The following is a 9,004-nucleotide window of genomic DNA, read 5'->3' on the forward strand; positions in this document are numbered from 1 at the left end:
TGTTTGTTGTGTTTACACGATTATTATTTATTATATAACCTGAAGAAAGATGCCGACTGTAAAATAAATAACTAAATAAATACATTAATAAAAAATAGATTTTTTTCCCTTTTATAATTAATTAATTAATTATTCTTTGACTTAATCCCTTATTCATCAGGGGTCTCCACAGCGGAATGAACCGCCAATTTATCCAGCATTTGTTTTACGCAGCGGATGCCCTTCCCAACACTGGGAAACACCCATTCGCACTCGTTTACACACATATACTACAGCGAATTTAGCTTATTCAATCCCCCTATAGCACATGTATTTGGACTGTGGAGCACCCGGAGGAAACCCATGGCAACATGGGGAGAATGTGCAAACTCCACACAGAAACACACACTGACCCAGCTGAGGCTCGAACCAGTGACCTTCCAGCTGTGAGGCGATCATGCTACCCACTGCATCAACCTGATGCAGAGGTCTTAACAGTTTATAGAACATTATATTTTTAATATATTTAAAAAATATATATATATTGTAATATATTAAATATTATACATTCTGAATATGAAGCATGTTCTCTCCGTATTGGTGTGGGTTTCCACCGGGTGCTCCGGTTTCCCCCACAATCCAAACACATGCGCTATAGGGGAACTGATGAACTAAATTGACTGTAGTGTATGAGTGTGTGTGTGTGTGTGTGTGAATGAGTGTGTATGGGTGTTTCCCAGTACTGGGTTACAGCTGGAAGGGCATCCAGAGTGTAAAACATATGCTGGAATAGTTGGTGGTTCATTCCGCTGTGGTGACCCTTGATAAATAAGGGACTAAGCTGAAGTGTTGTAGTTACATTGTTCTGCCATCAGATGGCGACAAAACCTAGTGTGTATGAGTGAGTCTTAGAAAAAGTTTTCTTTTCAGCTTAGTCCCTTTATTAATCAGGGGTCGCCACAGTGGAATGAACCGCCAACTTATCCTGCACATGTTTTATGCAGCGGACGCGCTTCCAGCTGCAACCTATCTCTGGGAAGCATCCATACACACTCACACATTCACAGACTATTTAGCCTATACCCAATTCCCCTACAGCGCATGTGTTTGGATTGTGGAGGAAACCGGAGCACCCAGAGGAAACCCACGCCAACACGGGGAGAACATGCAAACTCCACACAGAAACACCAACTGAGGCTCAAACCAGCGACCTTCTTGCTGTGAGGCGACAGCACTACCTACTGCGCCACCGTGACGCCCACAAAAAAGGTTCAAAGTTGCCGAAATAAGTATTGCAAGCAGACACAGACACAGGAAGCAAAGTCTTTTTACACCGAGCGTGAATAAATGGTGCAAATACATGATGTGATGATGAATAAACACAATAGAGTGACACAATAAAGTGTTGATTTAGCTTCAATCAGTGCATTCATTTAATTATTTATTAACAGTTATTGCACAAACGGTTTTTATTTATATTTTTATGTATTTATTTATTGAGCTGCCGCAGTTGCACAAACAACAGAGCACAGGGGGGCGATAGAGCACAGAGAAGTGTTTAAAACCAGTGTAGAAGCAGAAGAAAAGTGGAGAAAACTTTGTTTGTGATGATGAACAGAGCATTTTCAGATCAAATTCACAGTGACGACCAGAGAAAATGGCGTTCAATTCAATTCCCCTTTATTTGTATAGCGCTTATACAATGTAGATTGTGTCAAAGCAGCTTCACATAAAAGGTCATAGTAAATAGGAACAGTGTAGTTAAGTTTGTAGTGTTTAAGTTCAGTTCAGTTGAGCTCAGTTCAGTGTGGTTTAATAATCACTACTGAGAGTCCAAATATTGAAGAGCAAATCCAACGATGCGCAGCTCTACAGATCCTGAACCATGCAAGCCAGTGGCGACAGCGGAGAGGGAAAAACTTCACTAATGGCGGAAGTGAAGAAAAAAAACCTTGAGAGAAACCAGGCTCAGTTGGGCACGACCATTTTAATTTCTCCGCTGGCCAAACGCCTTGTGCAGAGCTGCAGTCTCAGTGGCGGAGGCTGGAAGCTGGCCTCAGCGAAGACTTGTCTGTCTCTGGAGCGTCACAGGAATCAGTCTCATGTTCTCCACTCCTCCATGACCATCACAGTAGCTGCTCAGGATACGGCCCGGTCCAGGATTATGGAAACCTTGGGATCATCTCGTCATTCAAATGTAAGTTTTTAACATTTCTAATCATGATAGAGACACTTTTACTTGATGTAATGCTGTATATTGTCCAGTGGAAGACTTTAAAGCCAAAATAAACAGATAAATACATCTATGGAAAATAAGAGAAGATATGTTGTTTACCAGAGCCGCTTTGGGTTTTACCGAGGTAAACTTGAGCAAACTCAGATCTCTGATCATTGGCGGCTAGTAAAATTCAATTCAATTCATCTTTATTTCTCCAGCGCTTTTACAATGTAGATTGTGTTAAAGCAGTAAATTGAAGCTCTCAGTCCAGTGTTCAGAGTTGAAGATCAGCTCAGTTCAGTTCAGTTCAGTTCAGTGTGGTTTAATTTTCAATCCTCCAAAGTCCAAACACTGAAATCCAAATCCATCGATGCGCAACAGTGGAGGAATTGATGAAAGGGAAGGAAAAAACCAGGAAAGAAATTAAAATAATTAGATTATTTTACTGACCACACTGACATATTCAGCTTGTTAAGGGAAAACTCTCCTAATTATGGGTTAGCACGGCACAATATTGGAAAAATCTGATATTAGGGTGTTTTTTTGTGATATTGCGACATGAATACAGTAAAGATAGCTTGAATAGCACCATGTGAGGGTTTTCTGAAGAGTCTAACAGTATTCAGGTATAGCAATTAAATAATCACAATGCAAAAAAGCTTTTCTTACTGTGCTTTCTCATCCAAATATCCCCAAACTCCTTCAAGATCAAGTTAAATATTGTTTTGTTTGCAGCTTCAGAAGAAATAAGTCCAAATGAAGAGTTTTTCTGTAAAATAAGTATCATTATGGTCCAGTGGGCTGAGTAAAATAATCCTGTTTTCGCTTTGAGATGTAGATATTTGGGCTAGAAGCAAAATAAAAATTCCAGGTTTTTATTTTTGCATAATATTTGTATAAATACAGTAATTAAATACAGTTCTGCAGCTCAACTATAATTCAGATTCAGCATTGCATATCCTGCAACATGACTATTACAGATGCACACATTGCCATATCAATGCTAAAACCACACATTGTGCAGGCCTATTATGGGTTATTTTTAATTTTTGGGTAAACTATGATAAACATTGCACTAGGAGTTCGTGTGTGTGTGTGTTGGTCAGTGGCTGAGGGTGTAAAATAAAGAACAGCAGAAGGTCAGAGCATGTAAAATGAGGAATATTTCTGGCGGCTCTGAAATAAACTTTTATTTTATTCATTTATTATCTGTGTGTTTGTCTTATCACTGTCATTCTGTTTCATCGTAAACGTCCTCATATGTGTAACCGTAAAGCTCTGGTAGTATATGGGTCACTTTAGGATATATTTATGCACTAGTCACTATCCAACACCATTATACAGCAAGAAGAGCCAGGATGAAGAATGTTAAAAGTACTCTGTGTTTGTCTGACAGAAGAAAAGAAAAATCTCTGATGATGGCTTGAGGGAGAGTACATTATGGGTTAGGGCTGCATGATGTTGGAAAAATCTGATATTACGATATATTTTCCTACGATAAATATTCTGACATGCACACAGTTTCACAAGATAGTTTGAATAGCACCATGTTAGGGTTTTCTGATGAGTCTAACTGTATTCGGGTACAGAAACTGAATAATCACAATGCAAAAAATGCTTTTCTTACTGTGCTTTGTCTCGTTTCTAGTCCAAATATCCCAAAACCCCTTTCAAGATCAAGTAAAAATATTGTTTTGTTTCCAACTTCAGAAGAAGTAAGTCCAAATGAACAGTTTTTCCATATCATTATGTAAAATAATCCTGTTTTCGCTTTGAAATGTAGATATTTGGACAAGAAACAAGACAAAATTCTAGGCATGATTTAGTTTTTGCATTAATCATAGACATTTTGTATAAATAAAGTAATTAAATACAATTCTGGACCTCAACTATAATTCAGACTCATCTAGGGCTGAGCGATTTGGCCTAAAATCTGAATTAATTGAACATTTTAACTCGAGTTTGATTAATAAATGATTGTTTTATCAAATTTTTTTGTCCTCATAGTTCACGGAAAGGTTTTGTACAGTAAATATGCTCACATATTACAAGTGAGAGATTTTTGAATGAAGGGTGCATTGGGCGACTTATTTTAAAATAATTAAAGGAAACACACACTGTCTGTTATTTCCTGAACATCAACTGAAATTGAAACAGACATTGCCTGAAACCACTTCATAAAATATATGTTCAATATATGCACTGCTTGATTTTTATTTGCAGTACTTTTTATGTTTGCAAATGTAACTTTTTTTTACTCAAAACTTAATTTTCCCTTTGTAGTTCTTTATTTTTGTTAGCAAAACTTATTTTATTTTTTTCTCAAAAATGAATTTGCAATTTTTTTCAATAATTTTTTAGGGGTTTTCACCTTTATTTGGATAGGACAGTGGAGATTTTACAGACAGGAAAGTGTGGGAAGCAGAGATAGCGGAAGGATCGGCAAAGGACCTCGAGCCGGGAATCTAACTCAGGTCGCCGTGAGCACCTCGGTGCTATGTGTCGACGCACTTACCACTAGGCTATCGGTGCCGACTGCTTTGCATTTTTTAAAGATTTGATTTATTTATTTATTTTTGCTCAATACGTCATTTTTTGTTTGCAAAACGTTCTTTTATTTTGCAGTTATATATGGCCCTGGATTGACTGCATATGGTAGAGATTTGGCAGCCCTAAGCAATTCCAGTCCATAAAAATGACATGTTTTACAAGCTGCGACAAGATGATTTACGTCTATAATTATTGGTTTTCTTAAAATGAATTCAGAATTATAATAATAAACCATTTCATTTTTAAAAACTAAATCTTTACTGGTGTGGGTGAGGGTGATATAATCATGTTATATATAATTTATGGCTATAATTTAGGTATTTGGGCGACGCAGTAGGTAGTGCTGTCAACTCACAGCAGGAATCTCGCTGGTTCGAGCCTCAGCTGGGTCAGTGGGGGTTTCTGCGTGGAGTTTGCATGTTCTCCCTGCGTTGGGTTTCCTCCGGGTGCTTCGGTTTCCCCCACAGTCCAAACACATGTGCTATAGGGGAATTGGGTATGCTAAAATGTCCGTAGTGTATGAGTGTGAATGAGTGTGTATGGGTGTTTCCCAGTAATGGGTTGCAGCTGGAAGGGCATCCGCTGTGTAAAACATATGCTGGATAAGTTGGCGGTTCATTCCGCTGTGGCGACCCCAGATTAATAAAGGGACTAAGCCGAAAAGAAAATGAATGAATTTAGGTATTTATTTGGGGCCTCTCAGATTTCCTGGGGCCCTAAGCGGCTGCTTACCTTGCTTATTTGTTAAATCCGCCCCTGCATAGTAGTTAAAATAGGACAAATGGGGTCATGTATGGGACAAATTCTGGACCTTTGTCAGTGGGGGTCTTCCAAACCACCTGAACCCATGGCTACGTGCCTGTATGGGGTATTTTTGGGTAAACTATGATAAATGCTGCGCAAGTAAGCGAGGTAAAGGAGTTAAGACGTGTGTGTGTGTGTGTGTGTGTTCGTCAGCAGCTGAAGGTGTAAAGCAGAGAACAGCAGAAAGCAGAAGGTCAGAGCGGTAAAATGAGGAATCTAATATTCACAGCGGCTCTGAAGTAAACAGCGGAAATACCTGCTCAGCATTCAGAGCGACACACACACTAATCTAATCCTGCCGCTGCTTATTGTTTGTGCACAAAAGAACAATCTGATAAATAACTTTCAGGAACATCATGCCTTTCTCTGGAGATGCGGGAGTAATGAGCTCATGCGTATGCAAATGAGGCGATGGAGCGTAATTAGTGATTGGCTGAGTTCAGTCACCTCATTTAAACCTGAGCGCCGGTGATGGAGATAATCGCTGTAATGAAATGCTGCACGTACAGTACATGGAAATAGGTTACAAATTTGATTATAAAACACACCGAGAGAATGCATTGACTGACACACACACACAAAAACCAGCCAAACGTACTAACAAAATTACACACACATATTAAAGACAAACATACACACTACCTGACAAAAGTCTTGTGCTGGATCTCAGTTGTAAGAGCAGCAAATAACTTGACTTCTAGTTGATGATGTGTAAAAGTGTCAGAAGGTGGATTTCTCTGATCAATCATCTGTTGATCTGCATCCCAATCATCACCAATACTGCAGAAGACCTACTGGAACCCACATGGATCAAGATTCTCAGAGAAATCAGTCAAGTTTGGTGAAGGAGAAATCATGGTTTGGGGTCTACATTCAGTATGGGGGCGTGCGAGAGATCTGCAGAGTGGATGATCAACATCAACAGCCTGAGGTATCAAGACATTTGTGCTGCCCATTACATTACAAACCACAGGAGAGGGACAATTCTCCAGCAGGATAGCGCTCCTTCTCATACTTCAGCCTCCACATCAAAGCTCCTGAAAGCAAAGGTGCTCCAGGATTGGCCAGCCCAGTGACCAGACATGAACATTATTGAGCACGTCTGGGGTAAGATGAAGGAGGAGGCGTTGAAGATGAACACAAAGACTCTTGATGAACTCTGGGAGTCCTGCAAGAAGGCTTTCTTCACCATTCCAGATGACTTTATTAATCAGTGATTTGAGTCATGTCAGAGATGTATGGATGCAGTCCTCCAAGCTCATGATGGAGTCAGACACAATATTCATTCTGTTTCCACTGCAGCATGAGCACATATTCTATACTGGACATTATTGAAGGTTCAGTGAGCAGACTTTAGTCTAAGCAGAGTCAGACCTTACTGTCCTAATCAAATCATTCAAAATCAAGACATGATCAGATTTTATTGTGCTCTTTAGGATTTGGATCAACGTTAGTCTATTTCAGCTCCTCAAAATGGCAACGCGCCAACAATGCGCCTTAACACACCTCCTTTATAGACCAGCACACCCATGAGTCCACAAAGTGGTGCAAAAGGATTTACCATTTCAAGAGTTCACACTTAGCTGATAATCAATAAAGCGTATTTGGCATGCTGTCCCGGGAGAGAGCCCTGAGCTCGTAATATCCTCGAGCCCGGGGCTCCCTCCCGTTAAAAGGGCGAGAGCGGAGTTCGAGCTCAGGTAGGTCTCGAGGACTCCCCTGCTTGTCGCCGTGTGAGAAGTGTAAACTAGGGTTGTTTTCGGTGATAATTTGGTTTAGTCGATTGGCTATTGTTTATGTTTTTGGACAGTGGGAGGAAACCAGGGGACCCGGAGGAAACCCACGCAAACATGGGGAGAACATGTAAACTCCACACAGAAACACCAACCAGCCCGATAAGAGGTTGGACCGGCGGTGTTCTTGCTGTGAGGCAACAGTGCTAGCCACTGGGCCACCGTGTCGCCCTATCGGAAAAAGGGGGAGGAAGTAGGGGTGGAGGGGGGGGGAAGCTTCAAGACGAAGATAACTGGAGTGAAAAACTCTGGTTATTTATAATGCTTCATCATCTAATGGGTCAGATTACGGAGCTAATGAGGAGCCAGCCGTGTTGATCATAAGCACGTGATCCTCTCCAAATTAGTTTATAAATAAACCACACTTAAACAACGTGAGAATTACTGTTGCGCTGGTCTGAAAATGGCAACACATCACGCCAAACACATCTTGCACCTTATTGCGCCGGGTGTATGACAGGACTCTTTAATTTTGGTGTTTTTGTTTCGGTGTTTATTATTGTCATGATTTAGTCTTTTAATAATCTGACACCTCAGAACAGGTTAAAATAAATAAAATAATATTAATTCTTGAAATGGTGCAGTGGGTTAGCACTGTCGTCTTACAGCAAGAAAGTTGCTGGTTCGAGCCTCAGCTGGTTAAGTTGGTGTTTCTGTGTGGAGTTTGCATGTTCTCCCCGTGTTGGCGTGGGTTTCCTCCGGTTTCCCCCAGTCCAAACACATGTGCTATAGGAAAGTTGATGAACTCAATTGGCCTTAGCTGATTGATTGATTTATAAAGCTTGTTGAAAAGGTTTAGGGATTTAATAATAATTTAGGATTGATTGACAGCTATACCTTAGTCCCGTCCCAGAGACTGACGCAACTTGCAGTTTCGCTTTAGTGCTACGGAGGGCTCGTGAGAGGTATTCGAGTCGCCAGATGTATCACGGCCAAGCTTATGAGTGTGCGTAACGTTTAAAGTAAGTTTATTATATATATATTCATGAACATGCCATGCTTGCATTGTTGTTTAGAGTTTGCACTCGCCAGTCGGACGTGTCATATGTCACATGGCATGTGCATTGAGCTAATGCTAGCAAAGGAAGGTTTATCATTTGTGCATGATAGTGGTGGGCAAAGTGAAACACCGAAACAGTCGAAGCAAATGTGTTAAAGCTTCGAAACGTTTCGAAACCCGCCTCTACGGTGACACCTAGTGGTCATTTTTCATGTATTGCACTGGAACAGCTTCAACAAAGAACAGTTTAGTAAATTGAGGTATTAAACCCCACTTTGTAGATACGAATCAAGTGATCTAGTGGAGTGGTGAGGGTTTCTGACTACTGTACTGGCATAGTGGGTTCGTATCCAGGCTGTTACAGCTATTTTGAAATGCTTTAATATCAGTTTGACATGCTTTATTCTTGTATTGTTCTGTTTCAGCATTGGTCTGACATCTGAATAAACACTTTGTGAATAAATATGTCTGGTTTTGGTCATAACACACGGTTGCTGCTAGATCAGAGACGGTTGTGGCCAGACGTTAACAGGAATTATTTATATTATTCATTAAATTCCCCATTTATTGTATTTTATTAACGTCTACCCAAAACCTAAACCCAACCATCACAGTACTGTACAAATATTAATTATTGTTTTACAGTGTTACAAAAATGAT

The sequence above is a fragment of the Danio aesculapii genome, chromosome 8 (assembly GCF_903798145.1).
Source record: "Danio aesculapii chromosome 8, fDanAes4.1, whole genome shotgun sequence".
NCBI classification, from domain to species: Eukaryota; Metazoa; Chordata; class Actinopteri; order Cypriniformes; family Danionidae; genus Danio; species Danio aesculapii.